This window comes from Equus przewalskii, chromosome 22 (genome assembly GCF_037783145.1).
Source record: "Equus przewalskii isolate Varuska chromosome 22, EquPr2, whole genome shotgun sequence".
In the NCBI taxonomy this organism is placed as follows: Eukaryota; Metazoa; Chordata; class Mammalia; order Perissodactyla; family Equidae; genus Equus; species Equus przewalskii.
In genome coordinates, this window is record NC_091852.1 from 44487965 (window position 1) to 44506408 (window position 18444).

The 18444-nt window shown below is 37.2% G+C and overlaps 1 protein-coding gene and 1 pseudogene across 6 annotated transcripts in view; both read right to left on the reverse strand.

Annotated features, from left to right (window-relative positions):
- The window catches only part of LINGO2 (leucine rich repeat and Ig domain containing 2), a 1108854-nt gene that overhangs the window by 559929 nt on the left and 530481 nt on the right, over window positions 1–18444 (reverse strand). The gene's annotated exons all lie outside the window — the stretch shown is intronic.
- On the reverse strand, window positions 12759–13442 carry LOC103560887 (BTB/POZ domain-containing adapter for CUL3-mediated RhoA degradation protein 3 pseudogene; annotated as a pseudogene).

Sequence of the window (18444 nt, forward strand, 5' to 3'; positions counted from 1 at the left end):
CAACACTTTGCCACTGGTTCTTACCATACTAAGCTGTGAACCTATGAAAGAAAACTTGTAAGAATGAATAATAAATAACATCTACAAGTCATGTTTAGGTAGTAAGGGAAGTAGGGTGGGAAACAAAGTTTGGAAAGAGTCTGGAGATTTTTAACAATTGTGTTCTTTTGCACAAAATATTATGATCTTGCCCAAGTCACTGGGTTAATATATTTTAATGAGTGAAGAAATCACAAAAACACTGAAGTGAGAGGTAATGTATATCAAGAACATTAGTGGCCTAGTTCTTCATTGTTGACTATCTTCTAGGCCCATTTCAATCAGATTTTGCTGATCGGTATTGGATTCCCTAATACGTTTTTTCCATAAATAATGGTGTACTGGTTTAGGGGAGAAAAGGAGATTGGTACCTCAAGAGAGAGACAAGAAATACCAAGCATCTCCTATCAAGATATCACTTGGTCTTCTAAGCTGGAGAGGGAAGCACCTTATAAATGTGATCATACATCACCCACAAGTCACTTCTGTGGAGCTGAGCAGGCTGTCAACACTATTCAGATTCACCTGGGGTTGTATAGCTGATCTTGGCTTTCATAAGACAGATGAACATGGAAAGATCCATGGCTTAATTGCCATAACAAAAGCAGCAGTACAGAATGTGAGTATGGCTTTGAGCCACAAGAAACAGAATCATTCATCAAACTTTGTTTCTTTGTTTTTATAAACCTAGTAATTAAGGAGAGGGGTTTGGGGGTGGATGGAACGTTGAGTACCAGTACAGAATTCAATTCTTCAAAATATGTTAGGACAGTGAGGGGTTAAATCCAAAACTTCTGTCCATTATTTTGGTGTTACATCTGTGGGAAATGGCCACTCTCTTTATAATTATCCTTGAAATAGCACAAACAAAAAGCCATGAAATTAGGCCTCAATACAACATTAGCAAAGCCTTAGAAGTTACAATTTCAGCAATAAATTTTTTTAAATGTATGCAATTCTCTTACACCAATTGCCACTGACAACTGCAACCCCTACTCCCGCCACCCACCCACCCACCCACACACACACACACACACCCACACACACACACATACACACACACGCAGAATAGATATCCAACAAATCAGAGATCTCTATAGGAGGATCCTGCTGGTAAGTCTGTTTTAGCTCTTGGCCACTTGCTATGTTTGGTATAAAAATTGCTGCTACCATGGGAAAAAAATGACACATTAACTGAAGAAATAGAATGTTGTATGGTTATACCATCTGCTAAGTCCACTGAGGTGCACAGCATGCTTAAGGTCAAGAATTCCCACCACTTTGGCATTCAGTCTTTTATCTGAGGATGCAAGGAAAGATATCTTTATTATATTTTGATGATCAGCATTCAGTAAGGTCTGGGCGGCAAGAAAGGAACACGATTTGGGATTTCAAAAAGCAAACTGAGCCATGACTCACTTTGACACTCCAAATACTGGTACTTTTCACTCAGTAGCAGTGTGTAAGGATTGTCCTGGAGTAACATTTTAACCTTTGATAAAGTAAACATGCTTTTCCCCTCAAACAAAATAGATTCCTGCTGCCCCTACACACTCTAAATAGATGACTAAATCAATTCAGTGGCTGGATGGGGAGAGAGAAAAGGCAGCAGCATAGCTCCTCTGTTTTTAAAAACGGGATAAAGGAGGTGTTATAGGTGATGCCAAGTAACTGGCAAGGCAGCAAGAAGAAGGAGGAAACTTGAGCAGCTGCCATTTGCCGATAAGTTTTTTAAATAAACGTTACTTGCTTTGCCACCTGGAACGCATCCATCTAATAGATATATTCTAGAAGTTTCTTACAGTGAGGGAATATTCTGTGTGCATGTGTGTGTGTCTGTATGTGTGTGTTGACCAAGGATTGCATTTCTGATCAGGTCACATGCTGTGAAACTCAGCCAATCATGACAGCTTCATTCCAGTGGTCATGCCTCTGAAAGTCAGCCATCAATAGGAGCTTTACTCCAGTAACCACACTAATACAGTTAAAGTCCACCAATCCCTAAACATTCTAGCTTCTGAAAGTCCACCAACCCTTAACCACCAGGCTTCCAAAATCTTTATGTAAAATCAGTCTGGCTCCAGTAGAGGAGACTGTGCCTTACAAATACAGCTCTTCTTTGCTGTCAATGAGAAGTCTGTACAAGCTGTCAATTCAATTATTAGTTCACAACCCTTTTCAATGGTTCGCTCGTGTTTATGTTCAGCTTTGAATTGGACTTGTGAGAGACAGACACCTGACACTTTGACATGAGACCATCATATTCTATCTTTTCAATTATTGCAGTGGTTGATATTATCTAATTTTTATTTTTGTATATATGAACACAATACAAACCTTGCCAAAACTCAAATACACATTTTTTGATGACTTTTTTGAACAGTGGACAATTACTAAATGAGAAAAAGTGCTTTTGAAGTTGTTTGTTCAGAATATAATTGTTCAGTCAATATCAAAAATGATGGAAAGTCAGATGTAAGCCAGCATATAATATAGCTAAGCATAAGAGATGTATGATTTTCTCCATTAGTACCAAAGAAAAGTGGTTAATAACAAAATTCAGAAGATAAAATAATCACAGCAGAAGTTGTAATGGCCATCCACTATGTACATCATCAGTTTTACAGTTCAAATGACTGAATATACTTCTACCAGGAGCATTTTCTAATTCCAAAATTGCAAGCAAATTTTCAAGTGTCAAAATGAAATCTACTGCAAAAACAAAAATGCAATAGCTCCCTTTACGATACAGAGATTATCAAAGATCTAAATGCCTCACCTTTTGTGGTATAGCCACAGATACAACATTTTCCTCCTGCAAAAGGAGATAGGACTTCAGAAACACTGGCCAATTTTGCGCAGAGGCTCATTTATTGAATTAGGAGTTAATTACAAAAAAATGTACTCCTTTTGGTGGATGTAATCAAATACAAATTTTAGTGGATGTTTATAAACGTGCAAACAATGTTTATGCAAAGTTGAAGCAAAATATGAATGATTTTATGGAAAGTGTTGGCTGTTCTGGCCATGGTCTGCATTATACTGCTGAAGTAATAGATAATGTCCTTTTTATTGACATTGAACTAATTGTGATGAAACTGTTCTCCTCTTTCATCACTTATACTGTTCAAACTGAGTAAAGAATTTTAGTGGTTTTGTTTACATTCAGTATTCTTCAATTCTCACAGTTGAAAATCTGTTGGCTCCCTTTAACAAATGCAGTTGAGACCATCTCACTTTATTTGAAGCACTGAAATCATACTTTATTTCTGAAGACAAGGCCCCCAAGGTCTTGTTAACATTTTTAATAATCCATTGAGTGAAGCCTACTTATTTCTTGTTCAGTTCTCAATATCTCTTTAGCAAATTGAAAGAAAATCAGTGTTACTGAAGTACTCTATTGCTTAAAAAACCTGGGTGAATGTGTTAAAGAAAGAATTGACAAAAAAGTTATCCCTTTACATGTCAAGGCTGTTATTAAAATGGACACTATTATTCAATGAACGGGAAAAGAAATCCCAATGTGAAATAATTATTATAGTTGTTGCCATGACATCTTTTTTGGAATAGATTTCATCCCCTGAAGAATTCAATTTTTTACGTGCATATTATTAAATAATTACCAGCCTGAGAACATGCAGAATCACCCTTTGCAGTGCTGAAGAGAAAGGAAATAAAAACTCAAGACAATGCTATTTTTTTTGCTAGTGGACAACATTATTAAAAGCTATTGATGACAAGATACAGAGGAATACTGAAATATAGGAAGGAAAGTTATGACATAAAGACAGTATTACATGCTTCAAAAAATCAAATGTGAAGAACAGTTCTCAGAGTTGTTAACTTTATGCCAATATATGTTCAGTATACTGGCTCCTAATCCTGATGCTGAGCATGTTTCCCCATTAATGAACGTTCTATGGACAAAGTAACTAAGTTGAGTGTGACCACTGTAGAGCCATGTTACAATATAAACAGAGCATGGATTGTAAGAGCAAGAAATTTTATAAGCAATATCGGCAAAACATGGAACTGTTAAGGAGAATCAAATCTCACGGAAATATAATTAAGAAAAAAGGCATGTAATTTCGATGGGTTATAATTTATCTCAGATAAACAACAAATTGTGTTTTTAGCATAAGTATGTACCACACATTATTTTATCGCTATGTATATATCCATAGGCAATTAGAAATAATTGTAATTTAACTGAGTATCCTGTATTCTACTTGCTAAATCTGGCAACCCTAGCTAAAGAGCATGATCAGCCTGGAAATAGTTTAATGTTGTTTCTTGGATTGCGATTTCATAGACTGAGAATATGGTATAATTCAAATCCCAGAACTCAATGAGAGGAGGGCAATGGATATTATATTAGGGAAGATTATACAAATTAAAAATATTAATTTTTCCCATCAAGTTCCAACAGAGATGGAGTGCTTTTTTTGTTGGTTCACTTGAATTCCTCCTTTCACTTGAAGATTGTCATTTTTGAGTACCTGACTTAATGTGTGTGGGGGGAAGGGGGTCTCAGCTTCAGTTCGCACACTTGTCAAATCCTATTCCACAGTGGGGCTGATAAACAGTGAAGCTTGAAGTTTCTGGGTCAGGCACACTTCCAGGGCAGCCTTGGCTTCTGAGTGAACTTTTCCACTTTTACTTTGTTTTTGTTTGTGTTTTGTGAGGGGTTTTGTTGTTGTTATAATTCAAGGAGGATTTCCTTTACATTCTTGTGAGTTCAGTAATGCATTTCAAAGTATACTGGCTCCAACTCATCCAGTATTTAGGTGTGTTGTGGTGGGGAAGGAATTGCACTGTAGAATCTCTGTTCTTGTTAAAACGTAACAATGGACATTTTGTAAAATCCTTTTTTAAAAATAGACTTTGAATCAAGCTTACTTGCAAATTTTAAAACTCAATCTCTTTGAAATACTTTTGGAGGTTTCTTGTAATTTTAAAATTGATTTTAATATTAAGACACGAACATTCTTTTAGGAGTCAAATAAGTTCTATTAGTCTTATAAGAAAAATGAGCAGTCTCTTATCCACGCATTCTTCTCCCATGTGCCCTGCCCCCTAAAGACGACCACTTTACCTAACTATTTCATTAATTATTGGTCTCCTTATTTTTAAATAATGTGTTGACATCAATTTTCTTAGTTTATTAATTTTAGACTTTTAATTTGACCTCTTAATATAGATGATGAGAATTTGGTTTTCACAACCACCCCCATTTTCATGCAACCGTCTTTTTAAAATGATTATATCATAATTTTAATCAATATTTACTATTTGCATTATTATGACTTTGTAAATATGGTTCACTGCCGTGCTGAGTAATATTCTCATATTTCTCAATATTTTCTGTTTCTCATAACCAAGGGTATTTATTCTTCCTAAACATATTTGTCCTAATAGCTGAGTGCTGTCTCTGTGCCGTGTTTGGGCATGGAGGATGGTTGGCAGTAACCATGCACATCCACTCCCATCCCAGGCTCACTGGTCTTGCTCAAATGCCCTATTTTTTAAATATTTTTTCATAATATTGTCTTAAGAAAGACTACATAAAATACCATAAGCCATTTGGGGACTTTTCAAAGTGAGAAAAGAAACAAACAATAGAGACTGCAGCCCAGGACCTAGCTGAGTCTAACTTTAACCTGTTCCTTCACTACCTTGAACTTTATACAGTTGTAGGGAGATGGAATTACCAAGACTTCATACAGCTAGAAATCCTTCACTCAGCTTTCAGAGGGGAAGAGTCAGGCAGCTTCATATTTCACACATTTTGGAACTAGAATTTTGAAGATGGCTGGGCCACTGTTGGAGGAGAAAACTGTGACTCCAAATCTGTTGGTAAGGAATAGCTGCCACCTGCCCCCAGATTCCTGATGTCCTGCTACCCGCCACTTAGCTCAGCCTTATTGAAATTCTGTGACAGTCCAGCAGGTTCTGGAGCTCCAAGACCTGTGGATAGGAGAGCAGGGAGGCAGGCTGCCACACTCCTCTCCACTCTCCTGGTCCAAGAGGAAAGTGTCTCTTGCTTAATGGCCTCTTTCAAGGTTATTAATCTTCCCTTCCTCTCTCAGCCTCAGAGAGGGTACAGAGAGCTTGGTGTGAGTGGTACAGGTGTGTGACTGTGGTGTGACCTTGGCTACCCGACTGTAGGACACTCTGTGCCTAGGGTGGAGTGGCTGTGATAAAGCAGATCCTTTACCTTTCTTCTTCTCCATGACAGGCAGAGTCCAAAAAAACTGCTGGATTAAAAGGTGGGTGGAAATGCCCAAGGGTAGCAGTGGGTTGAGAAATTTAGCAGGGATTTGAAAAAGGGATGTGGTGAAAAATTCCATAGCAGCTGGGTGCTGTGTGGAATTCTCCTCGAAGGCAGCAAGACTCCTGCTTGTTAGAGTTCATTTGATGTCTGAAGATTTCAATATCCAATACCATTTTCTTGAAAGCAGCAGCAAAAGATACTGGTATCCACACTTGGTACAGAGGCTGTAGTGACACTGCCTTTAATGGACCATAAAAACCTTGACAACGAGCATCCTGGTGGCAGCTATAATGGACTGAACATCAGAGGCTGGTTCTAAGGTATTTTGGATATTGTGTCCAAAGATGGAGAAGAGCCTTCATTAGTGACAGATATTAGGATCTTCCCACCCTAATAAATGAAGCTTAGGATTAAATTTCATTTAGTTCAGCAAAATGAAGTAATGTTATATTTTTGTACAAGAGTGTTTGCAACAAATTAATGTGGTTACATTTATTATTCCATTTAATCTTTATAAACTCTGAAAAGTAGATATTGTTTATTCCTTTTACAAAGAACACTGAGACATTGAAATGTTAGCATCTCTTTAGTGGGACACACAAAAGAAAAAACCAGGGCTGGAGAACCCTGTTGGATTGTGAGGAAACATTTGGATATAATTGACAGAAAATGCAAATCTAACTGAAACAAATGAGGGAGACATTGACACATGTGATTGAAAAGTCTGGGGTAGGGCTGGCTTCGAACCTCAGGCTTGATCCAGGGACTCAATTAATGTCATCAGGATTCAAATCCTCTCTAGTTTGGCGCTCTCTGTTTTCTGTGCTGGGTTCATTTTCAGGCCCTGTGTTGTAGCAAGATGGCTGTCAGCAAGTTCAGAGCTAAATTTTCCCAGGTTGAATGTAGCTGAAAACATGGTCCTCTCTCAGGACAGCCCCTGCAAAGTCTCACTGAGCCTTATTGGCTCCACTTGGATCCCATGTCCATTCCTGCCCCAATCCCTGTGGCCAGGAGAATGAGTGTTTTTCTTAGACAGGCCTGAGTCACAGACCCATCCTGGCAGTAGAAGCACGGGAGAAAACAAATCTTCACACATGTGTGGAATAAGAATGAAAAATATGAGTTGTTCCTCCAAAAGGGCACTCTTTCCAGAGACCTGCATGAATACTGGATCTCAAACACAAGCAGGAATCCACCATAGCCCTCTCTCAATGCCCCAGGCCTAGCTGTTGGCCCTGTACCACTCATCCACCCACAACACACCTCGTGATCTAACAGAATTGCATTCTGTTGAGGTGAGAATTGGATCTTCCACTCCCATTATCATCTTTGCTATCTTGTGTGGAGTTTGACTTGTTTGGAGGGATGAGTATCCATAGTTATTAACAAATACTAATTATAATCTCTGCTTCAGACATGATCTCTCTTTCTTCTATTAGAGTGCAGGTTTCCTCAGAAGATCAAGAATTCAGCTAATTCTGAGGCCAGATTGCGCAATAATTAGATGCTTTTATATTTCCTAGCAAAGAATAAGAAAGATAGTAAAGCTATTATTCATTATGTACCTACTATGTGCTGGCTCAGAAGTGCTTTGTACATATTGCTGCTAACTCCCACTGCAGCCGTACAGCTGTCTTATTGTCGTTATTTGGCAAAAGAGGACACGCTGGTCATGTGTAGTAGATACTTTTTGATGTCTTCCCAGGTTATAATGACAATGTTAATTGCCCCTTTCACTCCCTTTGTGTGGTCCTCTTCTGCGCTCCATATGTTTTACAAAATAGAACAAATTGGTCTGTAGAGAGACAGAAGAATGGAACAGATGTACCACAGTAGTTGCCTGTATTTCTAAATTTTTAGTGCCTTTTCATTTCCTGATAAGAGGTCTGACTATTGTTATCGGGTTCCACAAGATGCTCCTGAATCTTTACAACTTCTTTTAGAAGTCAAACCCCAAAGAAATGTGTACCTTCTAACCAAAAATTAAAATTCACTAGCTCAAGATCCAATGACCAGGAAGTAGTTGGGTCAGAATTTAAACCCAGTTCTCCGATTCCAAAACTAATGCTCTATCATTGTAACGTGTTTTCACAGCTGCTACACCTCAAATTTCTAAAACTGACACATTTAATCCCAATGAACATTGTATGTTTTTGTAATAAAATGAAGAAATTAACCAGCAGCTAACATAACTTTCAAATTTCTAGGGAGAAGTTTAAATTTTAGGCAACAATGAATCAGCATAAACATTCTGTTTAAATGTCAATTAGCATGGCTGCTGTTAACAATGAACTCCAAAACGTCACTGTTAAAAAACAGGTAATGAAATCAATATGGTGGATATTTCAAATTAGAAAGCACAAAAATCCCAATGTTACAGGATTGCAACAATGATATCTATAGTTAGCAGTGAAATAGTGTTTGTGGGTGTGTATTAAGAAAGCAAAATCAATTTCATAGTCTAAACCACAGATTTATTGAAAAGAAACACACATTGAAAAGACATTTAAGGTGCTCTCTAGATAAGAACACATTTTTATTTTCTGTTCTCTTGCTAAGTAAGGAGCTATTTATAATTAACCTACTCATATTTAACATAATTCACTAAAATATGTAGCTTAGATTTTATTTATCGTCAATCCTGTTTCATTGTCTTCAAATCTTCCCATTTGGTTCAGAGATTCTTTCTTTCTTTAATCCTCCACTAAGTCAAACTGCTTTCAAATATATTTCCCAGCCAATCCACGCTAAGGGAATGACTACTCGCCCTTTTCATTTGTGCTTAAGCTTGCGTTATTTTGGAACTGCTATTTTACAGTAATGGTTCTACTTTCTCGGTTTTGATAAAGCAAGGACTTGTTGATAAAGTAAAGAAGAATAGTGTAGGAGGTGTACTATTTCACAACTCTGTAATTACACTAACCAAGGTTTAAGGTAATGAATTTCCTCAATGGCTTTGGAAGAGAGGTCACAATATGAAAAGCATGGTTTGGAAGAAACAGGGATTATCTAGTCCATCAGCGCTCCATCTAGTTTTATACCCTATTTTCAAAAACTATCCAAAAAAAGAATCCAAGTTGAAATCTGTATTAAATAATAATCCCCAAAATGATTCTATTACTGATTTTTCATGTGTGAAATGGCGCTGGAGATGTGGTTTATAAATTTGAAATGATGTCTGAACCAGTTATTTTCTTTAAAATGGATAGTTTAATTTGAAGAGGGCTTATTAAGTAATTCTATGGGTAAATTCACAGAATCATTCCCTGAAAATCTGCTGAACCCCATTATGATCAGAACGAATATTCATAAGCATCCATAGTCAATACTGGTTCTAGGAAATCAATATTTCACTGTTATCTACCAAGACTCACTTGGCCTGCCTCAGGCTCCATATTTATTGGTTAAATAGGTGAGGAAAATCCTCTCTCTATGATATAGAAAAGTAGAGAATAACTGTGGGAAGTTAAGTGGATGTCACTCAGTATTAAAGAGATGGGCCAATTTTGAGTAAGAAATACAGAATATCACACTTTGCAGTTTTCCTATAGTATATATATTGAGCTCAGTCTTTTCAACCTAGTGTCCATCTTTCATTCGTCCCATCTCTATATTGTGGATGTTTTTCTGAATTGCTTTACTAAATAAATTGCTTTACTAAGGTGATGTTCTCCTCCTATCACTGCGAATGTTTTTGTCTGGACACAAAGAAAACTTTTTCTAGCCTGGTCATTGTTTTAATTTTTAAAATGTAGTTCATTTCTCAGGGTTTGAAGAATCCGTTTCAGTCTATAGTCTTTGCTCTCTAGTCTTACACTTGATAGTGTTTGCAGCACTTGTCACACTTCAATAGCAATAGTGGGCATTCCATACTTTCTTGTTGGTTATGATAAACAGAACAAACAGGATTTCTGTTCAGGAAATCAACAATACTTATCTTATGAAAACAGGTGATATATAGTTTACCACAATAACCTCATCTATAGACTATGCTTCAAGGGCCCAGAGACTGAAGTAGAAACTAGGGAGGCAGGATCACAGTAGGGGAACCTTAAATAGAGTTGTAGTGTCATATTTGCATGTGCTGGTGTATTTGCACAAATTCTTGTAACCAGCTAATAGTCAATGGTGAACTACGATATTTGCCGGTATTTGGTCTACTAAACATAAAGATATTAGCTAAAATGGGATACTTTTCCATAAAGGGGTAGCAGAGGCTTTTTTTTTTTTAAAAAGAGGATTTATACATCTTTTGTTTGCATTTCATCACATATGCACTTGCATTGCACACAGTGAATAACTATAAAACTAAAATTAAATTTTTGCATTGTATGCATAGCTCAAAGAAACCGAAAGGTTAATGATACTTTTAAATGTATTACCATGACTTTTGGAGAGGTCCTAAAGATAGCAAATACTTGAGAGGGAAAGATGTTATAATGCCATATTGTTGAAAAATTAACTTTGCTATTTCTATTTTCATACCTGATCAATGGTACAGAGGTTTATATCAAAATACTGGGCTGTAGTTTTCGCACAGTGAAAGAGAATACCCAAGTCATTGTCTTGGTCACCGTATCCCAGGGAGCACAATCAAGTGGCTTAGTCTATTTAAGAAAACTAGCTAAATATATTTGATCTGATTATAAAAGTTATTCCATTTTTTAACTGTGAGATGCAATGAAGCTTCACTTTTTGCCCAATCGTAAGCCAGTGTTTTACGTGGATAGCTCTTAAGAAATATAAATATTGACTTTTTCCCTTAGTTATATGATAAGAAAAATCAATTCCTATTAGAATACATTCTATAATAGAATCATGAGCGAGCAACAGTGCATTTCTTCTAACTGTTATATAGATTATTTTAAATTTTCATTGCAAGCTTTAGTGCTGGATAATAAACAAAGAACTCCAACTATATTTTTGTAGTATAGATAACATCAAGGCTGTAAAATTAGTTCCTTAGGAATTTATTCTTAGGAATACATGGTATCGATGCCTTTGGTATAAAACTGTATCATTTTCCTTGATGAACACATAAAATACATCCATTACCTTTTATATGCATACATATTGTCTCAACCACCCAATAATTACAGCTTCCAAACATAACAATTAAATTCTGTTCTTTCCAGGACAGATAAGACCAAGAAGTAGGAGACTGAGCATGTCTGTCCTACCCAATTGCCTGGGAAACTAGCCAGGCTTCAGTGTGTGTCACTTGTGCACCACAGTCAACATATCCCTTTCATATTCCTTAAAGTGATAAAGATGACCATCTACACTAGCATGATGCAAAGGCATCTGTAAATCCTTTACAATCAGCAAGTGATGGGAACCCTTTGACATATGAAAATATGAGACAAAGATGTTTGATGTACACATAGGGTTGAATTTACAGAAGAGAGGCTGAATAAGATAGACAAGATTTTCTGGTATTGTTGTGAATAGCACTCCCTGGAGGTATAGAAGGCCATGCCTAGGGACAAATTTAGTTTTTAAGCAAAGCAGAGAGCATCCATTGGCTTTGGTAAGTACAGCTAAATGGAGAAAAAGGCTAAAGAAAAAGGACAGAAATCTGTGATACAGCAGCGTGAGAATCCCAAATTCAGAGGCATTTCCAGGGATGAACTTTGTTAACTGGGAAAGCAATCAGAAAGTCAAAGAGTCCAGGAAGAAGCCATTAGCAGAACTGAACAGTCACTCAAAGCTTACATCTTAGTGCCCATAATGTCATCGTGAAAGCGAAACTCCTAATTGGACTTGTGGGGTCTCTGCAAGAATCAGACCAAGAATTAATGAAGGCCACAAATGGCTTGCACCTTACACAAAGCTATGCATCAAAAGCAACACTAGTAACAGCATTTTAGAAGTATAAAGCTCTTTTGGTTACCCATCATCACCAGTATGAGATGCAGCTATTTATCGAGAAGCCCAAATTCAAAACCATATAGTAGAAGGACTTTTACCAAAGCAACGAGATATTGCACAGTCACAGAAGCACAGGTTCCAAACCTAGTTTGTTGTACTTGATAATTATAAAACTATTTTGGATTTTTTAACAACCTTCTAGTGAGGAATGAACAGATAGGTGGCTTATCGACATCTATGACGACCAACAACTTCAGAACCCCTCTGGGAATTATCACACTTAACTCCAAAGAAAATTCCCCAAATGGAGCCTAAATAGGTGGTAAACATCACCAAAAAGTATTGCAAACAAAATTTGTTATGTACAGCTTATACTCATTCATACTTTTTCTTCTGAGAACAAAATATCCTGGCTCCAAGTGTTCTCACTTGGGAAAAGAGAACTTAGATGGACTTAGACCTCAATAAGGGAATGTATTCATCAGGTAAAGACAGAACTAACTCACTATGCCAACAAAATAGCAAAATAATAACCTGGCTTATTTTAAAAGATGATTTCTAGACTCACCCGAAAATAGAAGGTGTCCAGGAGCCTGCCAGGAGCACAGCCGAAAGGCTGAGCAGTAACGGGGACAGCTCAGGTTTTCTTGCCAGTTCAGTGGTGGCGATTAGCCTGGTGGCCAGGTGCAAGATGTAGATACAAGACACTCCAGTACTCATCCTCTTCCAGATGGTGGAGCCTTTGGCTGTCCCACCTACAGCCTCCAGGAGCGCATAATTAAATTCCTGGCCATCCTAGACTTCATTCAGCAAAATATTCAGTCTCTCCTCATAAATCCAGGATTTAGGACATTCTACCTTCGTCTGTTTCTTCACGGTGGTAAAGATGATGGAGACATCAAACAAACCCAGCAATCTTGAAGCCCTGATCGTAAAAGGATCCAGAGCAGAGTTTGTCCTTAGTAACTTCCTTTATGAACAAGACCCTTCCATTAAAGCTCAGGGACAGCTTGTCAAACACTTAAGTTTTGTCAGATACAAATTGTTGTCAGCTACATTCATATATGAATAGTTGTTGCTACTTCTCTTACATGGAAGTTTCACAGCTGGCTTATTTGAAGTTGGTATAAGTTCCTTCTTCCTTGGAAGAGGTGACAACAGAATCTTTGCAGCAAGGCTCATAAGTAGCTTTGTTTTGTCTGCCTGCCTAGTACTCGTCCATGAGGTCCTGAACCTTGGGGCAATGAGACTGCTCCATCATGAAAGGCAGTTGAGTATCCTGCCTAAGCGATTCCTAGATTGTTTATTTACATTACAGTATTGTCGTAAACTGCACAAAAAGACATCCATCAATGAGTTCAATAGTATTAAATAATTAGGTAATTGGTGTTTTAAATGTTTTGTATTGTGTAAAAATCCTTGTTGACTTGTTAAATAGGTGTTTGAAAATGTTTTAATCAAATTGGAAAAAAATTGGTTAGAGTTTTTGTGCGAATGGGGAATAAGTTATTTTCTTTTGTAATATTTTAAATAATGAAATATCCAACATGTTTTCAGAAGTAAATTAGATTTGGGTAATAAAGGAAACCTATTGTTTAAGCAGTTTTCTCTTCTGTAAAGAACTTTAATAATCTTTCCCTTTTTATCTGATGGGTCACAACTAGATGTATTTGCGTATTGTTTATTCTATAATTAGTCTCAAAAGGATTTACTTTAATTAATTATAAAAGGTATATTTAACTGGACCATTAAAGTGAAAGTAAGTGAATTACAGAAATGCTTCTTTCTATAGGGATAATTTAACAACTAAGCACGGGGTTAGCTCTGAGGTTCCTGTTAGCCCAGGTAATGAAGGAAACAATAGGTGTCATATTATTTTTACTGTCTGGTGGATTGAAGGATATCAGTATTGGGTTGGAGCAAATTAATTTCCTGACATTATACTCATTTACAATGAATTAATACAAAACGCTTTTGAAAATGGCAAAATGTTCTACAACTATGAAGTCTCATCAGATTCTATCATAAAGAGCTACTCCAATTCCACTATACCATTGTTGTTTAAAAAATGATCATTCAATGAGAAGAATAATATTGATATTTAGTTTTCTGAGGAAACTCTATGGAATGAAGAATCAGCTTATAACCAAAAGGGGATAAATTTCAGTAAAGCAAATTTCTTCAAAACACATCATAACAGAAATAATGGTTTATGTGGGTTTTTTTCTGTTTGCTTGTGTTTTTCCCCACTAACAAGGACAGAGTCAGCAAAGTATGAGGTTATTTTTGGTTCCACCGTTTTGATATGGTGATATTGAATTCAAAACAAGTTATCCTTTACATGGTTTCATTGCTATATGCTGATATCAATGAACCCAGAACACTTAGTAAAGATGCAATACTGTTTTCCCTAGAAGCTAAAGAAAGCAGTGTATTTATGATCTCAAAAATGTCACAGCACTATTATAATAAGCAGCAGCAGCCATCATCTCTTCAGTCACCTAGATGTCACTGAATCATGATAAAACCGTTTAGGAGGAAGGCTAGTCTGAATTACTCAATAGAGTCATGCAAATTGCATTTCCTGAGAAACAAAATTTGATTCCATTTAAGAATATACAGTAGGTCAAAGTGGGCTCCAAAACAAGGGGCTGTCTAGTGTGGTCCTCTAGGGAAGCGGGTTTAATGACCTAAATAATAACAAGTGGTAATTAGCATACTAGCTGTTTGTGGATAAATACATGCTTTTGAAGTGCTTAAGGGCACTAGAGCAGCTTGTTTACTTAAGTAGTTTAAAGAGTCTCACCCAAAGTCTTGTTTATACCACTAATTTACACTGTGCGGGGGGGCGGAAAAAGGAAGAATTTTATGTATAAGGATAAGCTGATCTTAGGGGACACATTTCATATGGTGATTCCCAAGTCCATGGATTACCGTAATGGAAATAGCAACAAAACTTAAACGAATAAAAAATAAAGATGAATAATTTTGGCTCCAAAGTAGAGCACGTTTGTTCTCTGCAAAAAGATCCCATGGAGCCTGTTGAGCTTTGTGGAAAAGGAAATTATATACAGCATTCTCCATGACAGCCCCAGCAGGGCATTTTTGAGTACATTTTATTTACACAGGCATGGCAGCACCTGTGGGGGCACACTTTTTTATGTTTCCTCCTACTGTGTTGAACTATATGCTCTGTAGCAGGTCTCAGAGAGCTGGCAGAGTGGAAAGCCAAGGTTTGCTGTAGAATCATGTTTTATGAAAACACAATGTGAAAAGATATCCGAGGAGACATTGCCAAGTACGCACTACATGATCGAACTCTTCAGATTTAAGCTCTCTCCCAGAAGAGGAAGATTTCTCAACCCAATCAGTAACCAGGTGCCCACAAATCCTGAGATCCTAGAAATTCTGGCCAAGTTGATTTACTTCTGTGGTCCCTTGTTGAAAAATGTCTTGATTCACCTTAATGGCTTGATGATGGGGGACTGGAGGAGGGGAGAGTGTCAGGGTGAATAGGGCCTGATGCGTTTGCTCTCTAATCAGTGTCACTCAAAGTGTGTGGTACAATTAGCATCGTATTATGTTGTTTGGTTTCTTCTCTTTTTGTACTGCATAATTGGGTACTCTATTATGCCATCTCATGTTCTTTAGCTGCTTCACGTAGCACTCATTTATTTGGAAGAGACTTCTTAGAAAAACTCTGAAAGAGAGAACTCCAGCTTAGAAAGAAGCATTTACGGAAAACCCGTCTTCACTCATAGCTAGACATTCCAACTTTGCACATAAATCTATTAAGTCAGCTTTGTCTATCTGTAACAGGGCAGAAGCAGCAAAAGGGAAGAACCTAGAATGTGTTATCTAAGGCTAGTGGAAAAGGCATATTGAGAGTAGCAAAGAATAACAGCTAACAGAGTAGGAAGAGACAAATAAGCTATAAAACACAGGTAGAAGAACTTTAGAGGCATAATATTTTTTCCCAGGTCGCATTGTCAGGGAATAGATTCTAAAGTTAGGATTCAAGTGCAAGAAACTTATTAAAGAAGATTTCCCTGGAGAAATAAGCAAGGGAATGCAGAAGCAAAAGAAGAAGAAACCAAGAAAGCTGTGGTTTCAGGTCATATTCCAGCCTCAGTCTTACCCTGTGTAAAGCAACGTAGAATATACTGCGCCTCAGGGTATTTATCCTATCTCAATGCTAGGAACCTCAGCCTTTGTGCTCCTTGATTGGTCATTCATTGGTTTAGGACCATGGCGGGAGGGTGGCATAAGGGGACTGTATCCTGTGTTCCCAGAGTCCAAGGAAGAAAGTCACATATATAAACCATTCACAGCACAGCACACAGGAGCAGGAGGGTGGGCTCACAGAACAGAGAAAGGGATCTAAGGGGCTCTGGTTAGACCACCAACTAAATCCACTTCTGCACACCTGGGGCATTTAATGTCCCTATCAATTACTGAGGTCAAGAATTGCTCCTTATTCAGTATCAAAAATAGAGGTCTAGGGGGCTGGCCCCATGGCCGAGTGGTTAAGTTCGCGCACTCCACTTCAGGGGGCCCAGTGTTTCGTTGGATTGAATACTGGGCGCGGACATGGCACTGCTCATCAAACCATGCTGAGGCAGTGTCCCACATGCCACAACTAGAAGGACCCACAACAATGAATATACAACTATGTACTGGGGGGCTTTGGGGAGAAAAAGGAAAAAATAAAATCTTTAAAAAAAAATAGAGGTCTATGTGCAATAAAATTGTTTAGGTTCATAATGAGGAGCCTGAGTTAATTTAACTCAATAAAGGCTCACCTCTACTTTTTGGGGCAAAATAACAAAGTGACTACAGTGAAAAGACCATAAGATATAGGAATTCTAGGTTCTAGGCCTGTCTCTGCTGTGACTGGATACCTGGATAGTCTGGCTGTGTGTCCTCAGCTTCCTTTGTTCATATGAATCGCATTCAATCAACTCCAAACATCCCCCACAAAAAACCTACAATGACCTGTCAAAAATGAGGTAGCATCCAAAAGACCTAGAGTCTGGCAAACAGGAAATACTAAAGAAATGCTAGCTAAAAACAAAAACATAAATGGATTTAACCAACATTACATTGGTTATTAATGACAAGGACCCCGAAGGGGTAAAGACTTGCTTCTCAAGAGCCTAACATATTTTCAGACACAATATGATGTTTTCCTTACATTTCTGAGATTATCCATAAATATATCAAACAGCAGGCTTATAAAGTAGTCATTTTTTTCCTAATAGTTTAACTATGTATACATTAAAGTGAGCGATTGTTCTTTCAATTGCCTGTACATTTAAAAATGTGTCAGTACTAAGAGGTTATAATTTTCCCAGAGAAGAGTAAATAAATCCAGTAAAGGCATACATATAAATGTTTTAGTTTTTAGTTTATGGGATTTTTTTTTAAGGGGAAAGGTCCGGGAATTTGTGTAGGAAAAAAAAAAAAAAAGTCTTCCTTTTCTAATGTATTTGTCAGTATTTTCAGAAAAATCCATATGTAGATTTCTGAAGGCAATCCTGTATCTGCATACAGACGGCTGAAATGACAATTTTAAAACAACAAGCCTTAATCCCTAGTGACTGTACATCTGTGTCACAAAACAATCGCATAAACTGGCATGATTAAAAGGTTTGCTGATCAGAGCACTACAGCTGAGAGCCAAATACGGCAAAGTGTGATCTAGTTTTCTGCTTCAGAAATGCAAATAAAGACTGGCACATGGACCATAGAAAGCACTTATTCTTACACAATTTAGGTCCAGCACAATTTTGGATGAAGAAAATGTCCAGGAGCAAACAATTCCTTTGAAAACAAAGCTAGACACTGGAGTTTTCTGGCTCACACCATTAACCCAAGGTTTCCAATTTTACAAATGAGTTTAAAATGGAAATACAAAGTGCCATGATTTACATAACCTGTGAAAAGATTTTGAACACCATGATTCTCTACAGCAAGTTCATAATGAACATTTATATGAAATGGGAGAAAATGATTACTGGCATTTTCAGTGACCATCCAATAATAATAATAATGTAAAGACATTTGTCTGCTTGTAGATATTGTCCAGGAAGAAATGCTATCTTTATTTTTGTCTTTATAGCATCTAGCCCCTGCCCTGGGCCCACAGTTGGCACTTACTCAATATTTCCAGTGGAATGATTGAATGTTGTTTGAATGGATAAAGAAATACACAAATGCAAAACAAACGTCAAAAAAAAAAAACAACAACTAGGAATCAT